Raw genomic sequence first — 18,953 nt, forward strand, 5'->3', positions numbered from 1 at the left:
GGGAGGCGTAGGATGAAGATGGTCTCTCTCAAGCAACCCTCCAACCAAATAACAAAGAGTCTCTTGTGTCCCCAACACACCCAATACAATGGTAAATTGTATAGGTGCACTAGTTTGGCGAAGAGATGGTGATACAAGTGCAATACGGATGGTAGATATAGGTTTTTGTAAACTAAAAATATAAAAACATCAAGGTAACTAAAGATAAAAGTGAGCACAAACGGTATTGCAATGATAGGAAACAAGGCCTAGGGTTCATACTTTCACTAGTGCAAGTTCTCTCAACAATAATAACATAGATAGATCATATAAGAATCCCTCAACATGCAACAAAGAGTCACTCCAAAGCCACTAATAGCGGAGAACAAACGTAGAGATTATGGTAGGGTACGAAACCACCTCAAAGTTATTCTTTTGGATCGATCTATTAAAGAGTTCGTACTAGAATAACACCTTAAGACACAAATCAACCAAAACCCTAATGTCACCTAGATACTCCATTGTCACCTCAAGTATCCGTGGGCATGATTATATGATATGCATCACACAATCTCAGATTCATCCAACCAACACAAAGTACTTCAAAGAGTGTCCCAGAGTTTCTACCGGAGAGTCAAGAAAACGTGTGCCAACCCCTATGCATAGGTTCATGGGCGGAACCCGCAAGTTGGTCACCAAAACATACATCAAGTGGCACGTGATATCCCATTGTCACCACAGATAAACACGGCAAGACATACATCAAGTGTTCTCAAATCAAAGACTCAATCCGATAAGATAACTTCAAGAGGGAAACTCAATTCATCACAAGAGAGTAGAGGGGGAGAAACATCATAAGATCCAACTATAATAACAAAGCTCGCGATACATCAAGATCGTGCCATAGAGAGAACATGAGAGAGAGAGATCAAACACATAGCTACTAGTACATACCCTCAGCCCCGAGGGTGAACTACTCCCTCCTCGTCATGGAGAGCGCTGGGATGATGAAGATGGCCACTGGTGATGGGTTCCCCCTCCGGCAGGCTGCCGGAACGGACTCCCGAGAGGTTTTTGGTGGCTACAGAGGCTTGCGGCGGCGGAACTCCCGATCTATCTTCATATTCGATGGTTTTAGGGTACGTAGGGTTATATAGGCGAAAGAAGTCGGTCGGGGGGTGCTCGAGGGGTCCACGAGACAGGGGGGCGCGCCCTATAGGGGGGGCGCCCCCCTATCTCCTGGGCTCCTCGAGTATCTTCTAACTTGACCTTCAAGTCTCCAGGATGATAATCTTCCAAAAAATCACGTTGCCGAAGGTTTCATTCCGTTTGGACTCCGTTTGATATTCCTTTTCTTCAAAATACTGAAATAGGCAATAAAACAGCAATATGGGCTGGGCCTCAGGTTAACAGGTTAGTCCCGAAAGTAATATAAAAGTGTATAATTAAGCTCGTAATCATTCAAAACACATAGTAATATAGCATGAATGCTTCATAAATCATAGATACGTTGGAGACGTATCAGTATCCCCAAGCTTAATTCCTACTCATCCTCGAGTAGGTAAATGATAAAGAAAGAATTTATGAAGTGTGAATGCTAGAAGGTGCACAAGTTTGATCAATGATAATTTCAATCACCTTTCCTAGCATGATAATATGTCATAACAGTAGTTCATCTCATAAAACTTCTCATGATAAAGTAACAAGCAATTCACATGTCAAAGCATAGACCATAAACTTTCTTGAAAACTAGCAAACTTCATTCTCAGTCATCAAACAATTGCAATTCATCTTATTTTCAGAAATAGAAAACTCCACATACTCAACTATCATATAGTCTTGTACAATTGCTAACACTCACGCAATACTAATGGTTATGGAGTTTCAATCGGACACTAAGAAAGATAGGGGCTTATAGTGTTGCCTCCCAACATATTCACCTTTGGGTGATGTCAACAATAATAGTTCATGCTAACTTACATCCAATTGGATATATATATCAGGATCACCCCAACACAAAGTGCTTGCCAAAGGATAAAATGAAAAAGGGAAAGGTGAAGATCACCTTGACTCCTGCATAAAGTAGAAGACATAAATGCTTCATAAATTATAGAAGTGTATAATAGGTTAGTCCCAAAAGTAATATAAAAGTGTATAATAAAGCCCGCAATCATTGAAAACACATAGTAATATAGCATGAATGCTTCATAAATTATAGATATGTTGGAGACGTATCACCCATATACTCTTTGGCGCCTGGCAACTAATTCCGATGGATCACCTCTTCTCGTGTGTATATAGCCCACTGATGATGTTACTGCTAAGGAAGCAGGTGTAGTCTCCCATGGTCGCACTCTCCGGACCTATTCCAACACCCGTTGCATGGTATTCGGGATGGATACTAGTGTGCTAGCGCCAAGTCCTTCTCCCTGGTACAGAATTGGTAGTCTTGGAGAAAACTCGCTCTTTGCCAGGACCCCGACTCAAAGCCACACCGATCTAGCATGTAACACCTCATATCACTTTGCGGCCTCATGCACGGTATTCCCACGGGTGTCGCCTTACCTTGCCCGGGACCGTTTGTGCCTTTTGGCACACGTATATGATAGTGTCGCTAGTATCCATATGACAAGGAGCCCGGGCTGACATGGCTAGTCGTGAACCCAAAGTGGCACTAACTTATAGGGACAGGCATACATGACCCAACAACGAACATGTCGGTCATCAGCGAGTGAATTAGGGCTGTAGCAACTGGGCTAGCAGGACTCCGGTAAACCGGGCTGTAGCGGGCTAACAGGACTCTGGTAAACACCACGTGACATTTCCCCGAAGGGACAGACACAGGAACGAAGAAGGACACATGCCGACCAGTCTAAGTGTTCCGGAGTAGTAGCAAGCTACCAAGGCTCAGCGGAAGCACTAGGAGACATTTCCCGGTAAGAGAGGGCTACCAAGGATAAACAACTAGATAGTCAGATCCCACACATACCAAGCATTTCAATAACATACACACAATATGCTCGATATGTGCAAATACGACATGGCATCACAACATGACTCTACATCTCAAGTATTTTATTCAATAGGCTCCGAGGAGCGAGATATTACAAACATGGGTCTCTCGAACCAGCATTCAGAGCATGCAAGTCAAAGCACAAATGGAAGCTTAACATGTCTGGGTACAGACATCTACAAATGAAAAAGGCTGAGAAGCCTCACTATCTACTAGATCCTGCCGAGGCCCAAGATCGTAGCTGAGGTAACAAGCTAAACGTCGAAGCCACGCAGAACTATTAGCGAGACCGAAGTCTCTCTGCAAAAACATAAAATAGGAAAACGCGAGTACAAATGTACCCAGCAAGACTTATATCAGAACTAACTACATATGCATCATTATCAACAAAGGGGATGGTGGGGTTTAACTGCAGCAAGCCAGCTTTGACTCGGTGGCTATCCTGAACTACGACTGCAAGTAACTCTTTTGAGGTGGCGCACACGAGTCCACATATTCACCAATCAATACACCACTATAGATCCGCTCCCGTCTACCTACGAGAACGCCATCCATAGCACTCATGCTTATCTTGCGCATTTTAGAGTATCCACTTTCACTTGTCTATGAACTATACAGGCAACCCAGAAGTCCTTTATCGCGGACACGGCTATTCGAATAGATAATGTTAACCCTGCAGGGGTGTACTTCTTCACACACGTTCTCACCACTTATCGCCGTTTACACGACATGTACTCGGCAACCTTCAAGCGGAAGCCCAGCGAGGGTATCGGCCACGACCTGACTAACCACACAAGTCTCTCGTCCAGGTTTATCGCCTATTCTGGTTCCATCCGCAAGGAGATACGGCCGGGGTGTCGCTCACGGCCCCAAACGATGTGAGCAGGGTTCCCAAGCCCACCATCCGGGTGCCACTTGGTACACCGTGCCACTGTGCCTAGTCTATCCCAAGCCCACCTGTATCGGGTGCCACTTGGTAGACTACTAACACTACCTACAAACGCCAGAAACTAGTTGCAACTCCTGGACATAGATCGAGTTGATTAATAAGCCGAGAGGGGTCGAGTTACCGAAACCCAATGTGTGGTAGTAACTATTCATGGATCACAAACACAGAACTCAGTTCCTGAGGACAGTTTCAATGAGACAACCCACCATGTACTCCTACATGGCCTCTCACCGCTACCTTTACCAAATCGTGTTCACACACTTAGCTCCCACACAGTAGGACATGTTCACACACCTCCGATTCATCCCCGATGAATCAGACCTGACACAACTCTAAGCAGTAGCAGGCATGACAAACAAGCATGAATGAGTAGGCAAATCAGGGCTCAAACAACTCCTACTCATGCTAGTGGGTTTCATCTATTTACTGTGGCAATGACAGGTCATGCAGAGGAAAGGGGTTCAACTACCGCAGCATGTAATAGTTTAATCGTTGTTGTCCTAATGCAATAAAAGAGAGCAGGAGCGAGAGAGTGGGATTGTATCGGAATGAACAAGGGGTTTTTGCTTGCCTGGCACTTCTGAATATAGTATTGAGTCTTCATCAGTGTCAACGATCACAACGTCGGAACATCGTCTACCGAGAGGGGACAAATATCGGCAATAGAGAAAAAATACAATCAATGCAATGCACAATATAATGCATGATCATGACATGTCAATATGCTATGTGTTGGGCTAATGCAACTAAAATGAGAGTGGTTTGAGCTTATTTGAATCAAAGATTCAAATACAAGCCTAAACTATGAACCCATATAAGTGCATTATCATGTTTCATCTAAACAGCAAGGTTAGGTTGCTCTAACATGCATGAAACCAGTACAGATGGAAAGTTTGATTTTTTTGATCATTTTTCATATATAACTTATTTCAATCTGAGCTATAGATTATTTTCTATGAATTTTTGAAGTTTTGAATATTTTCTGAAAATAAATAAATCAAATAGATTTAGTTAAAATCCAGAAAAGCATTACTGCATCAGCCTGACGTCAGAATGACATCATCAGGTCAACAACGTCAGCCCAGGTCAAACCTGATGCTGGGACCCACTAGTCAGTGACTAACTAATCTAAATTAATTAGTGTTAAACTATTACTAACTAAAAATGTCAGTGGAGATAACTAAACTTAGTTAAAAACTAAAATAGGATTAGCTGGGGCCTGGGCCCACTTGTCAGTGTCAGCAGGGGTAATTAGTCCTAAACTAATCTAGTCAGGGGTGGGGCTCACGTGTGTTGACCCTAGGGAGGTCAAACCCTGGGTTGAACAGGTCAAACTCGCCGGCGACTCGACGCCGGCGAGGCCAGACACGGCGGCGGGCTGCGGGATTGCATCTCTGGCAGCCAAACGAGCAGCGGAGAGGTTCTATGCGTAGCTGTCACTCTTCCGCATCCAATGGGACCGGAGTCAGCGGCTAGGGTGGCCGGAGTTGAGCGCGGCGAGGTCATCCGCGGTGGCCGAAGTTTGGGCATAGGCGGTCCGGTTGCTATAGCGGCCTACGGAGAAGAAGAGAGGGATGGACGAGGTCAGAGGCTCACGGCGAGTCGGACGAGGAGGTCGGCGAGCTCGGAGACGGTCCGGAGCAGTCGGGGCGGCAGGAGGGATCTCCGGCTACCCGAGGAGGAAGAAGGAGTCGGGGACGTCGTCACGGAGCTCCTGGCGGTGCCTGGCTTGGTGAAGAGGATGCGGGGGTCGAGGCGGAGCTCGTGGCATATCTGGAAGGGCGTGGGGAGGTCGGTGGTAGCGGCGAACAACGACGGTGGCGGCGGCTCCGTTCGGTGGCTGCGCGCAGGAGAGGTAGAGGAGGGGGAGAGAGAGCAACGAGTGAGGGAGAGGGGATAGGGGCTTCGAGGTGTCTCCATGGCGCTCTCAGAAGAATCGGGGCGTCACGGTGGAAGCAGGAGCTGGCGCGCGCGCGGCGACCACACTCCCTGTCTACTGGCGCGGGGAGGAAGACGACAGAGGAGTTGCGGTGGTGGGCTGGGCCAGTTGGCTAGGCCGGCCAGCTGCGGTGCTGGGCCGCACAGGCAGGTGGGCTGCTCAGGTGAGGCCAAGCAAGCTCTCCCTCTCTTCTGTTTTCTAATTTGTTTTTGTTTTCTAATTATTTGCCTCAGTTTCGAGCTTAGGAAAAATACCAAGGCATTTCCTAAAATCCTGAAAATATTCATGGACACTTGCTGAATTATTTCAATGGCCCAAAAATAGTTCCAACATTATTTGAACATTTAAATTATTTATAGTATTTAAATGCCCAAAGTCAAATACAATAAGATTTAATTCAAAAATCCAGAATGGCCTAGAAATATGTGCATCATTTTTGGCAGAGGTTTTCACCTTTAACAAAAATCATGAACTTTTCTAAAGGGCATTTGGGTTCATTGAAGATATTTTTATTGAACCTAGTTGAATTCATTTGGTGTTAGGGTTTCAACAATCCCCATTTCAACTTTCAAAGAAATTTAGACATGATGCAACACAAGACTAGCTAACCCAGAGCAGACCAGAACTAGGGATGTGACACTCTTCCTTGGACAAAACTATCCAATGATGGTGAAAGGCGATCCAACTGTTGTTGACACAATGTTACTACCATTTACGAGAAGCAACTGTGTCTATACCTCGGACATTTGGGTGGTTCCCTACCCTGGTACTGATATAGTAGGCCGCTTCAGCCTGGATGATCAGTCCTGCGTTGGTCTCCAGATCGACAATGGATGGCCCGTCCCAGAGAATCACTTGTGGTTCAAAGCAAGCGTTTCCAACGCCGAGGAATGGTTGAGTTGAAGTTCATTTCTTTGCTTGTTATTTGTTGTGTGGTGAAAACTTTAGTATTTATAATGTATCCTCGTTGTCGATGTGGGTTGATGACCTGTTGTATGTAATAAAATGATATGCATGTGATAAACTTACTAAATTTATGAATGGCTTTCGAGTCGCTTCTGTGAGTGAGTGGTGCGATGAGGCAAAAAAATATTTTCCGAATACATAATTGTACGTGCATTGCAACAGGTTATCGGATGAGGCCAATCAACATTAGTAGTACACTATTTGTACTAGCTTCACATGCTTCACGCGTCGTGCGGGTGTTTTTATTGTAGCCATATTGTACTACGTAACCAGCACCTCGAATCCTCGATACTAGTAGTACTATATAGTAAGTAGTACGAGTAGTAGGGTGGCATGGGCCAGAACAAGCATTCACGTCCAGGAGTACGTCACACGCCACCAGTACGACTTCCATCTGACACCATATTTCTTGGAGTCCATGCTAGAGCAATCTCTTCAAGCTCATCGTTTCTCTAACTCAGCCATCGTGCGGCGGGCGAGGTGGGGGTTTGCCGATAGTCAGTTTCCTAAACTGCGGTCCCACTTGTAAGGCCAACTGCAACGCACGACCCCAAACGGACCTCCGTTTTGCACGAACTCCAACGATAATTTTGACTAGAAAAGCAAGACCAAAGAAAACAAGAACCACAAGAATACATTTTACTACTCCTATAAGTTGGATTAGTGCCTTCTCGATGCATTCAATGTTGATCCGCGGAGGCTCGATCTTGCGTGCTTCTTTCTTCTTCGAGTGTAAAGAAGTAGACGTTGCTTCCTCGCATCTAGTCTCATGTCTAGCCTCTATTCTAGTACTCCCTCCGGTCCGTTTTTCTCTGCGTCTAAGCAGCAACACGCATACCAAGTAGGAGTATCAACAAGTGCACTAATCTCATCTATAGCCTCTGTGCTAGCTAAAAGTGATAGAACATCTACTAAATTGCGCTCTATCAATATATGGATGTACTCTTCTTCCCAGTACAAAAACTTGCATCCATTCTACTCCCTCCGTTGCACAATACATGCCTTCTATTTGTCAAAATATATATGTATCTAGACATGTTTTAGTATATAGGTACATCCATTTTTGGACAAATGGAAGTCAAGTATTTTGGAACGGAGGGAGTACACAATAAAATTTTTAAGTTAGCACAACTAGTCTAATCTTAGAGCACATCCGAAGATTTGGTCGGGTTCTTCCTCCTTTTGCCGACATGTGGGACATCCAGCATCCAGGTCGTGTCATGAAAGAAAATAGAGTGGTAGTTGAAGCCACGAGATGTGCATCTTGGGTTAAACTGTAAATAGAATCTTACTACTCTTGAGTAACTCCTAAAGCAGCCACTGAAAATCTTTCTTGGATTTGTTTTTCATCACCAGCACGTCGAGGTGAAAGATGTGCAGGTTCAGTGGGTCCGCTTGCGTTTTCACTGACATGTGGGACCGCATGTGAGCAAACAGACGATGGGCTCCGCGCGTCCACTGGCTGGCTGAGAAGAGAGATAGAGGAGGGCTGAGCACGGACTACATGAAATTTGTTCTACGTACCTCGATATAGGCTCGATATAGTGGGGTGGCATGGGCCATAACTAGCATTCACGTCTAGCAGTACGGCACACGCCACCCACACGAGTCCCATCTGACACCAATTTTCTTGGAGTCCATGCTACAACCATCTCTTCTCCCTCCTGTTTTCTCAGCCATCGCGTGGTGGGCGGGGTGGGGGTTTGCCGATAGTCGGTTTGCTCAACTGCGGTCCCACTTGTAAGTGAAAATGCAACACCGCATGCATTCCCGCTTGAGCGGCGTGCCGGATCAACCGTGTGGGGGTGCGACGCGAACACGGCAGGCTTTTCCTTTTGAACTCGTAACTTGTAAAATTTGGTTCTGCTCCATGTCGCGATCGATAGATAGAAAATAACGATTTTGCCTAGAGTAATGAGAAGTTTGGTTCTGGCACCGTTCATGCATGGAGTACGTACGAAAATCATGAAGTTGATGCGAAAGGTAAGATAATTACTATAGTATCATATACTACTACATGGATTTGACAGAAAGATAAAAATACATACGGATCCATCAACGACATCCTCACGCCCTAGTGCGCCGGGTCACCAACTGACGTGTGAGGAGCAGCGGCGTTGGCGGCGAGCTCAACGTGCTTCTGTACAGTGCTGTCCAAGGTTGCCCTGCGGTCTAAGAAGGCCAGCGTCCTATCATCCTCCTCTTGCATGTAGTAGTCCTTGTGGACGATTTGCGCGTAGATGTGGGTGAATATGTCGATGGTGTCTTGCTGCGCCAGGCGCCGCGCGGCGAGCGCGACCTCGAGGTGGACATTCTCCGGCTTGATGGCAGGCAGTCACAGGGCCACCAGTGCGTCGAAGAGGTTGTCACCATAGTGGCCGTTGAGGGTGACGGGCATCGCAGAGCCTGGGCGCGTCGGTTGGAGGCTTACATCAAAGTCGTCCGCGAGCTTCTTAACGACGGTGAACTTGTCGAGGAAACCGACGAGGACCTCGTCGAACAAGGAGACGAAGTTGTCGTCCAAGCGGCCCCTCGCCCTGGCGGCCTCAAGCAATACTACCTGGAGACGTTCCTCGTTGCCGGGCCGCAGGCCGGCGTTGTGGACCATCTGGCATAGCCGGCTGATGCTCGCGCTCATCGCCTCCATGGTTCTAGCTTAGCTTCTAGTAAACTGATCGTGCGATTTGAGTGATCACTCTTGCCCTTGGTTACCATGCGTAGGTGCGTAGGATTTCATACTACTCCTCGGCCCTCTACTGCACCTGCCTTTGGCTGTATGATAGGTGGGCCAGCCACCCCCTAGGCCCACGTGTCATTCACCCAAAGGCAGTTGCCGTAAGTCAATGAAGCTGCGTCCCCCTCTGTGCCGGTGCAGTATAGTCATCTCACCGGACCTCTAGTTGGGGCCAAACGAGATAAGTTTGATGTTTACTGGTTTATTGGTCCCCTTTGCGTTTTGCGCCAAGTTTTGACCTTTGATTTAACTAATAAAATGTTAATGCATGTAAACAAAAATGTTGTGTAAGTCACATTACGAAAAACAAATAATCCCAAAACACTTAGGCACGGTGCATTAACTCCCTCCTTGTTTCTTATTTCGTGACATATCAACCAATGAGAGATGTGGGCCGTGCATGCTTTCAATGACTTGAGACTACCAAACATGACATGCAGTGTTTAGTTCATTGCATGTAATCCTATTAGTACTCTAGTTAGCAAAAAAACATTAAGTTCTCTCACCGATAGGAATAAAACACCATGTATTTATTTACAGAGGGAGTAGTACATTTTTTGTGACATGCATTACTAGATATTGCTAGTCAAATACTAAAATCCAGATGGACGTGGTAGTACTCCTAAATCCAGACGGTGGTGCTACTAGTACTAGTAGTAGCACTACCAATGTAGTAGTAGGAGTACTAGCACTGTACTACCCGTTGGTCAAATTATTACGTGCTGCTCCTCATAGTGAAGTGACAAGACCCTGCGCCGGAGATGACACCTAAGTATAGGCACCGTGTTCAGCATACCATAGTCAGCCTCACCGTCTGCAGTCACTATCATCATGGCTGTAGAGCTAGCCTACTTACAACTAGCCCTGTTCGACATAATTTCCCATGCGTAGATGCCCGTGCATTGCACGGAACACCAAGATTGGGGGTGGACGGCTCCGGCAGTGGCCATCGCGCCAGATTTTTCCACGGCCTTCTAGATGTGGTGGGGAGGAGATAAGGCTGATTGTGAGAGATAAGGAGTTGTTTGTAAATAGGGAAGAAGTGCGGGAATCTTTTTGCAAAAATGGAGAAGCTTGTTTGTATGTGTCAGATCTAGATCCGACGACTATTGGTGAAAGATGGGAGGCACAACATCATCACCAACTCAGGACCTGTTTGATTCGCAGGATTTTGAAAATGCAGGAATAGGACACGACAATATAACAAGTTTCAAACTGATATTACAAATGTTAGGAGTAATGCTGCACCTATGAAGAGGGAATTACTAGGAAGTTTACGTAAGAACTTTCGTTACTTTAGGTGGATGCACCATTATCGTACAAACTAAAATTCACCGCCCCGACAAGTCATTAATGGGCAAATAAGTTTTCGAGTCTCTGGCCACTTGATGTTTCAAAAAAAAAAAATTCAGCTTCTGCGGAGACTTTGTCATTTAGGCTTAGACGCTTGCGGTGATCAGTACGCCATTCATTGTTGCCCCAGAGAACGCCAAACCTCATTACCTTGAGCACACTTGCCTCCAGAACAAAGAACCTGGCAAATTTAATCTCAGACGTGCTGCCTCGGTAGTCGATCAAATCAATTTCTGTAAGATGGAGATCAAGGCATTCGATGAGATTGTTATAGTGCAACACATTTTTCACTTTCGGGTCTTTTTTTATCTGCAAAAGAAGAGAACATATTAGAGCAGCTGGCTGCATAAGATTGCTGTGTCATCAAGAGGTACCAATATCATTCGCTCATACGATAGGGTTGGCTGGCTAGTGATATTTTTTCACTCTCTCTCTCTCTCTGTTTCCTCTCATTTAACTAGGAGCACGTGAATAGCTTGGGCATTTGTTGCCTTCCACTATGTGGCCGATGCCATATTTCGCAAAAGTATGCCACATAATACACATCGATGTCAAATCAAAAGATTTTGGCACCACTCTCGCGGTGTGAGAGAGTTGGCACCGCTGTGTACATAGACCCACTTGTATAAACCAAATCAATCAAACCAACTACACCAGCCTCTCACTCTCCCAAACAAGTGTTTTTTTATTGCCGCAGTCCTCTCTCTCTCCCACGCAGTGTTCTTCACTACGTGAGCTGATTTGGCACCAGAGCAAAGTAGGTGATCCAGATTGGGGAACCAGGTGAGCAATGGAGGGGCATCGATGCCAAATGCATCACAAGTGAATTTGGCACATGTTTTGGCCTACATAGCCCACTTTTGTACTCCCTCCATCCCAAAATTCTTGTCTTAAATTTGTCTAAATACAAATGTATCTAGTTACATTTTAGTGTTAGATACATCTGTATCTAAACAACTGCAAGACAAGAATTTTGGGACGGAGGGAATACTACCTCGTATTTAGTATAAAATTTTGACCATAGATTTACCTAAGAAAATGCCAATGCATGTCACTAAAAATTACACCATTTGAAATTATGTTCAAATACGAATCCACCGATATAGTTCTTAGTGACATGCATTAACATTTTGTCAGTTAAATCTATGGTCAAATTTTGATACTACAAAATTGGAAGAGTAAACCAGGACGGAGGTAGTACTTGCTCTTAGGGTAACCATAGAGTTATTGGAGTAGTCTAAGTTACTTTCCACTATGACTAGCCTAGGCTACTATAGTAGTACAACATAAAAACGATGCAGGTGATCACGTGAGAAAAAAAATACTAAAAACATTCTTTCGGTGCAGTGCGTAGATGCAGTTTTGAACACTACACTTGTCATCGTAATTTGGGAAATTACGAAAAAATTGAGCTATGTTGTGATTATTGTTTACTTATAAGAAAGAAGTTTCACCTTGATGAGTAGCTTCTCCGTGCATGGAAAGCATGTAAGGAATCCAACAACTTGATCCAGATTGGGGCCGACAGATTTTAGTGCTAAGATCTTCACTGTGCGCATGGACTGGGTCACGCTTGTGGGAATCATTTTCTGAAAGACGGTCATAAATACATCAAGAAGAAATTTAAAAATGTGAATTTCAAGAAGACGGAGAAGAAGATGAGTGCTGTACCTGAACGATTATAGATCCAATAAAGAGTTTGGAGAATTTGGCAGATGAGTACACCAACACTATCAATTTCGGTGCGCCAATGACCCTAATTTTTGTTGGACCTTCTAGATCCTATACAAGCAATCTCTCAAGGAAAGGCGCATTCTCAATGACCATAACATGGAACAGCTGGAGTGATCTCTTCCCAATTGATGTCTTGTTGCGGGACCAGCAAGACACATAAATCCATCGGAGATTCGTCGAGGCGATGTGGAGGCTAATGAACCCGTGGATCTTCTCAAGACGAAGGTACTCGAGTGCAGTACAGCTGCAGAGCAGGTACTCCATTGCCTTCTTCGAGATGACAACGTCGAATAGGTCGAGCTGCTTGAGTTGAGGGAGAAGAAGGGCGGGCGCGACATTAATATGGGGAAGATAGCAGGAGCTAAAGCTGGCGCGGCGCAGCGTTGGCGTGAGGCGGAGCGCAGACGGCAGCAGAGAGCGACATCGTCCAGCTTCAAAGCTGAGCTCCTCGAGCTGATCTAGGGTGGGGGATAAGAACCACTCGTCGAACTTGGGTTGGACCTTGCAGTTGGTACTGAACATGCGGATGTCAAGGCGTTTGGCTGGCCCAGGGTGCGATGAAAGGATCTTGGAGACTGCGGCCATGCGTTTGCAATCCCCGTCGCAGAGGCAACTATCAACGGTTAGGTTGAGGGGGACATAGCGCCAGAGGGGGCGCCAACTCCTAGAGAGCAGGGCGGTCCGCACGGCATATTTGGTGGGGAGGAGGCCGATGATGACGAGCAGCATGTCATCGGGGAGGCTGCTGATGAAGTCCAGGCTCGCCGGATGCGGTTTTGGCTCGAGCCGCCTCCGCTTGTTGGCTGCCTCGCCATCCATCTCAACCGGCAGCGACACTGGCGTACACGTGCGCTGGTGTGTGTTGTGTGCTAGGTGTGCGCGAGTGCGTCCTTCTGTGCATGCCGACACGCAGTGGTGAATTGTGCGCGAGTGCGTCCTTCGCGCGCAAGAAGTTTGTCCTCAATGCGCCCTCAATTTACTTGCGTGCGGGGTGCTACCTGTGGTTTCAACTTTGTTTACTTCACCGCGTGTCAGATGGGCCTCTAGTTTACTTATTTTCACCCACTGCCACATGGGCTAGCACACCAAGATACAGAACACGAGCTAACAACACAGCATGTGGATTGGTTGACCGGTCAACTAAACAATATACGGAGCTATACGCTGACACAGTGAGCGTATAATCCGTCGGTATAGAGAGTTCGAGTGAGAGGGGAGGCCCGTGAGAGATAGCAGAGAGAGAGAGAAAGAGCTACTCCCTCCGTTCGATAATGTAGTTCCAACATTTTTTTAAGTCAAACTTTTGAAACTTTGACCAAGTTTATAAAGAAATTACTTATATCTACAATACCAAAGATAAATGATAGTATGAAGTAAGTACATGTTGTTATGAATCTAATGATTGTTCTAGATGTAAATGTTTTTCTCCACATATACCTGGTCAAACTTTTCTAAGGTTTGACTTTTCAAAACATCCATATGCTTATGGACGTGACAGAGTCCCTAGAGAGAGAGAGAGAGAGAGTGAAAAAGTGTGTGTGCGTGTGTGAAAGAAACATGGACAACACAGGATAAAAATAGAGAAAAAGCGTGCGTGTCTTATGCAAACATATCACACATGCATCTTCGACAATGGAGGCAAGGTGAGGAGATAGTGTGTGGTTGTTTGGAACCGAGAGAGGAAGACCCCTAGCACGTGGCCAAGAGGGGTCTGACAAACAAGGGAGAGAGGTCGAGAGAGACGTACGGAGAAAATGCAGACAAGGAGAGGAGAGAGTGTATGTTTGTCATAGAGAGATCCCCTGGAGATCGTGATGGGACTACATGGGTGGGAGATCAAGTGACAAGGTGTGTGCGTGATAGAAGATGCCCCAAGAGATATCGAGATAGACGTATGGATGGAAGGAGACAATACGTGTGTTCCTGATGGCTAGTAAGAGATGATCATACTTAGGAGGGGGGGGGGAGTGCTTGCGCCTATGGCCCTGTTTGGATACTCTAACTCAGTTAGAGGTTAGAGTTAGATTCTAACCCTGAACTAACCCTGAACTAACTCTAAGTAAAGAGGTGTTTGGATGGCAGGGTTAGATGGAGCGCGGATACGGCGAGGCACCTTCACGGGCAGTGCGAGAGGGAGGGAGGGAGAGGACGAGAAGCTTCGAGGAAGTGGGGAGGGATCTGCTGCGGGGAGAGCGAGAGAAAGAAGTGTTTTGTTAGTGGTCCCGAGAAGAACTAACCCAAATAAGCACCTCTTGGATGGGTTAGATGCATCTAACCCAAACTAACCCTCCTGTTTGGATCTTTTTGGGTTAATTGACTCCAAACTAACCCAAACTAACTCTAACCCATGGATCCAAACAGAGCCTATGATGGAGTGAGGGATTATGGTACTTAGGGGGGTGCATGTCACATGGAGAGAGAACAAGGGCGGAGAGTGTTGGATGGGTCTATATGTATAGCGCGAGCGAGACATGTGTATGTGTGAACCAGGGAGATATAAGGCCAGTTTGGCTTGCGTCGTGAGCATATTTTGCGTGGCCTGGGGTTGTGGCTGGATTTCATGCACGCTTGTTTGGTTGCTACCATGTGAAAAGAAAGCCCGCCTGGGCTGGGTTCCCTTGTACTTTAATTAGCCTGGCTGAACTCCAGACACTGCAAGTATCATGGCCCAAGCGACCAATTTCGAACGCTTGGCCGTGCCTGGTCGTGCGGCCACGAGGCTAACAACAACATGGATGGATATTAGCATTGAATAATTGATGCATGGATTGATTGATGGGACGTTGATGCTTTGCCTGGCCCAGGCATGAACCAAATGCTTCAGCACCACACAAGCCTGGCCAGGCAGAAATATTTTACATCTCACGTCCACACCAGGCAGTACCGGCCATCAAGGCATGAGGGTCAGGTCACGAACCAAACTGACCAATAAAGTTTGAGAGAGATTGAGGAGCCCCGATAAGGCTGAGTGGTGCGTCAGATAGCTAAGAGGGGGAAAGAGATATTCCATCCGCTCGATAATGCAGTGCATGTAAATTTTTTAGAAGTCAAACTTTGGAAACTTTGATCAGGTTTACGCAAATGTTATTTATATCTACAATACCAAAGATACATCATACAAAACTACATCTCATGGTGAATCTAATGGTATATGTTTACCGTACTAGATGTAATTCTTTTTCTCCACGTACATGGTCAAACTTTGTGATGTTTGACTTTTCAATAAATCTATATGCTATGGACGGAGGAGAGTGCCTCAGTCAAGACAGATCAAGTGCGTGTGAAGGAGAATGAGTAAGTGTGCAAAAAGAGTATGTGTGTGAAAGAGAAAGTGACAACAAACAATAAATTAGAGAGTGTGTGTGTTTTTTCGTTTCTTATGCGAACATATCACGCATGCATCTCCGAGATGGAAAAGCGAGGCGTGGAGATACACGAAGATAGCTAGTGTGTGATTGTTTGCAACGGAGAGAGACACCCCTGTAGCACATGTCCAATAGAGGTCTGGCCAACAAGGAAAAAAGGTCGAGAGGGACACATGGATGGCATGGATGCATGGGGAGGGAGAGAGGGTGTGTTTGTGATAGAGAGATCCCCTCGAGATCGTGAGGGGACTATATGGGTGGGAGATCAAGGGAGTGCATGCGCGATAGAAAGATGCCCCAAGAGAAATGGAGATAGACCATGCACATGTTTGGGATGGAGACTAAGATTAGCTAGTCATATACATATAGGGGGAACTGCGTGTGCCTACAATTGAGTGAGAGACCATCATACTTGGCTAGCTGGGCATGAGATTGTGTGTGCGTGTGTGCGTGTGAGATGGAGAGAGAACGAGGGAGAGAGATAGAGTTTTAGATGGGCCTATCGAGTGCGAGTGAGATATGCATGTGTATGTGTAACCCAGGTGGATGGAGAGTTTGATAGAGGGGAGGAAGAGCTCCGAGATGACATAGTGGTGCGTGAGAGAGTTACGGGCAAAGAGCCAAGGAATTTGTGTCCGTACGATGAGTGCACCCAAGATATCTAGCTTGGACTAGCTAGAGTATCATACATAGTGTGCGAGAGAGACCTATAGATGGTGTATATATGAATGCGAACTAGAAAGACCCCCCCCCCCCCACACACAGAGAGAGAGAGATAGAGAGATGTAAAGAAAGGGAGAGAGACCAACAAGGTTTTTGTGTCGGATGCATGCAACAGAATTGAAGATTGTCGGCGAGAGAGAGTGAGAGAGAGAGAACAGGAGTCCGGGAGAGGGGGAGGTCGGGTTTTATGCATCAAATACTGATATAAACCATGTTTCGATATAAACTTGCATTCAAATATTTAAATTGGAGAACATGTTGTCTGCAATCCACACATTAACGGATATACGCATATATCAAACAAGTTCATTAATTTGACTTTCAACATGTTCATGGAGTACTATAATACTGTACAACATGCTACTCGATTGAGGTGTTCAATTTTGGATTTAGTTCACTATTTTGACCTACTTAACGAGCTAGTTCATTGAATTGAGATATTTCATTTTGGGTTTGATTCGCGTTTTTGAGTGGGTCAACTATTTGTCATATAGTAAATCGCTAGCAACGAGTATGTAAAAACACATTACTCCCGAGCATCATCTCTCCATCTAAAAAAGAAGTGGCAAGCTAATATTTCAAAATTTGATTCGAATCGACTTGGTAAGGTAGACATGGATGCTCGTTCTCCCAAAATTTGAAAGAACCGTTAAACATCCTCTCTGCTCGGTGGAATTCACCTAAGCAAATAAATGGGAGACGCGAAATTACCGTCCTATGTGGGACACGCATCAAGTGGCCCATTGTACATCGAGGGTAGGTTCGTAACTTCATCCAAGCGCGCCTTCTCCTCGGCTGAAATGACATGTGCCGAATAATTCATAAACCATGGTCGGCAAAACACGCTCTCCTCGCCTGAAATAGCTCGCGCCCACTATTTCAAAACACGCTCTCCTCGCCCGAAATCGCTCGCGCCCACTATAGTTCAAAACACGCCCTCCTCACCCGAAATCGCTCCCGCCCATTATTTGGGGAGAAGCAAAGTTACTCTACTATCCCCGGCCCTCAGTACACAGACCCAAGCCGAGAAGCCTATAGGCAAGGGTAGAACTTTAACTCCCCCTCACATTTCAGACAAATGCGTACGGAAGACATGGTTCCACTCCCCTCCCAATCCCCCCCCCCCCCCCCCATTCATACCTCGTGGGCGCCAAATCACCTTCTCCCCGGGAAGCTCCCTTCTCCCGAGCCGCGAAACCTCAGTCCCACCTCCATGGCGCCCCCCACCGCACCAATTTCACAGCCGCCCTCCTCCCTAATGCCGGAGACGCTGTCCAATTGCCGTCATGCACTGGGCCGTGTGACTCTTACTACGTGTTGCTGGTGCTGCCTCGACGACGGCCGCGTGAACCGTACTGGAGCCGTTTCACCCCCGCCGTTGTTCACAGCGCCGGAGCGGCTCTAACTTCGGATCCATCCAGAGTCCTGGCGCTGCTTCCGCGTAGCCGTCGACCGTCGCGACATCGCTCTTTCCCTGCCGCCGGTCGCCACCGCAACCGCGCCGGCCTCACCGACTCGGCAGCTGGACCTGCCTACTTCACCATGCTGCCAGATAGGTCGCACCCTCATCTCAAATCACTTTATTTAGGCGTCAGTTGTTTGAATTTTTATTCTGGGCCAATCGATTCCCAATAGAAAGCACCACCCCTTGAGGCGGCGAAGCTCCTAGGCTGCCGGTTGGCTGGTGTCTAACGTAAGGGTGCGGGGCCGCAAGTTCGCCACGGAAGCAGTGCTTAGATGGCTATCTTTTAGAGTTGCGTGGGTTGAAGGTACTGCCGCTGACGGATCTGGATGATGGGGAGTCTTTGTGGATTGGCCCGGGGGCGGCGCAACCACGACAGTGCGGTGGGGCGGGGAGCGGGGTTTTGGCCGGGGCCACGGACGGCGGAGGCAGGCTGCTCTGCCGTTGGTCGCTAGCTCTTCGGGGAAGATTCCGAACAGTGTCAGCCGAGAGGCACAAGACGACCATCACACCATCCGGCGTAAATCAGACATTACCAAAATAAAATAAAACCGTGTGACCCCAATTTAGTCTTCAGTCAACAGACGTGTGACCACCCTCATACCTTGCTGTTGATCTCTTAGTGTATTTCTTCAGATCAAAGAGATATGTCGTTCTTAACATTATGCGTTATCTGCATCTTTAGACACACCGTCTTCTGACTCACCGTAGCTGCTCCAACAAGGGAAGCATACAC

Source organism: Triticum aestivum, chromosome 2B (assembly GCF_018294505.1).
Source record: "Triticum aestivum cultivar Chinese Spring chromosome 2B, IWGSC CS RefSeq v2.1, whole genome shotgun sequence".
NCBI classification, from domain to species: Eukaryota; Viridiplantae; Streptophyta; class Magnoliopsida; order Poales; family Poaceae; genus Triticum; species Triticum aestivum.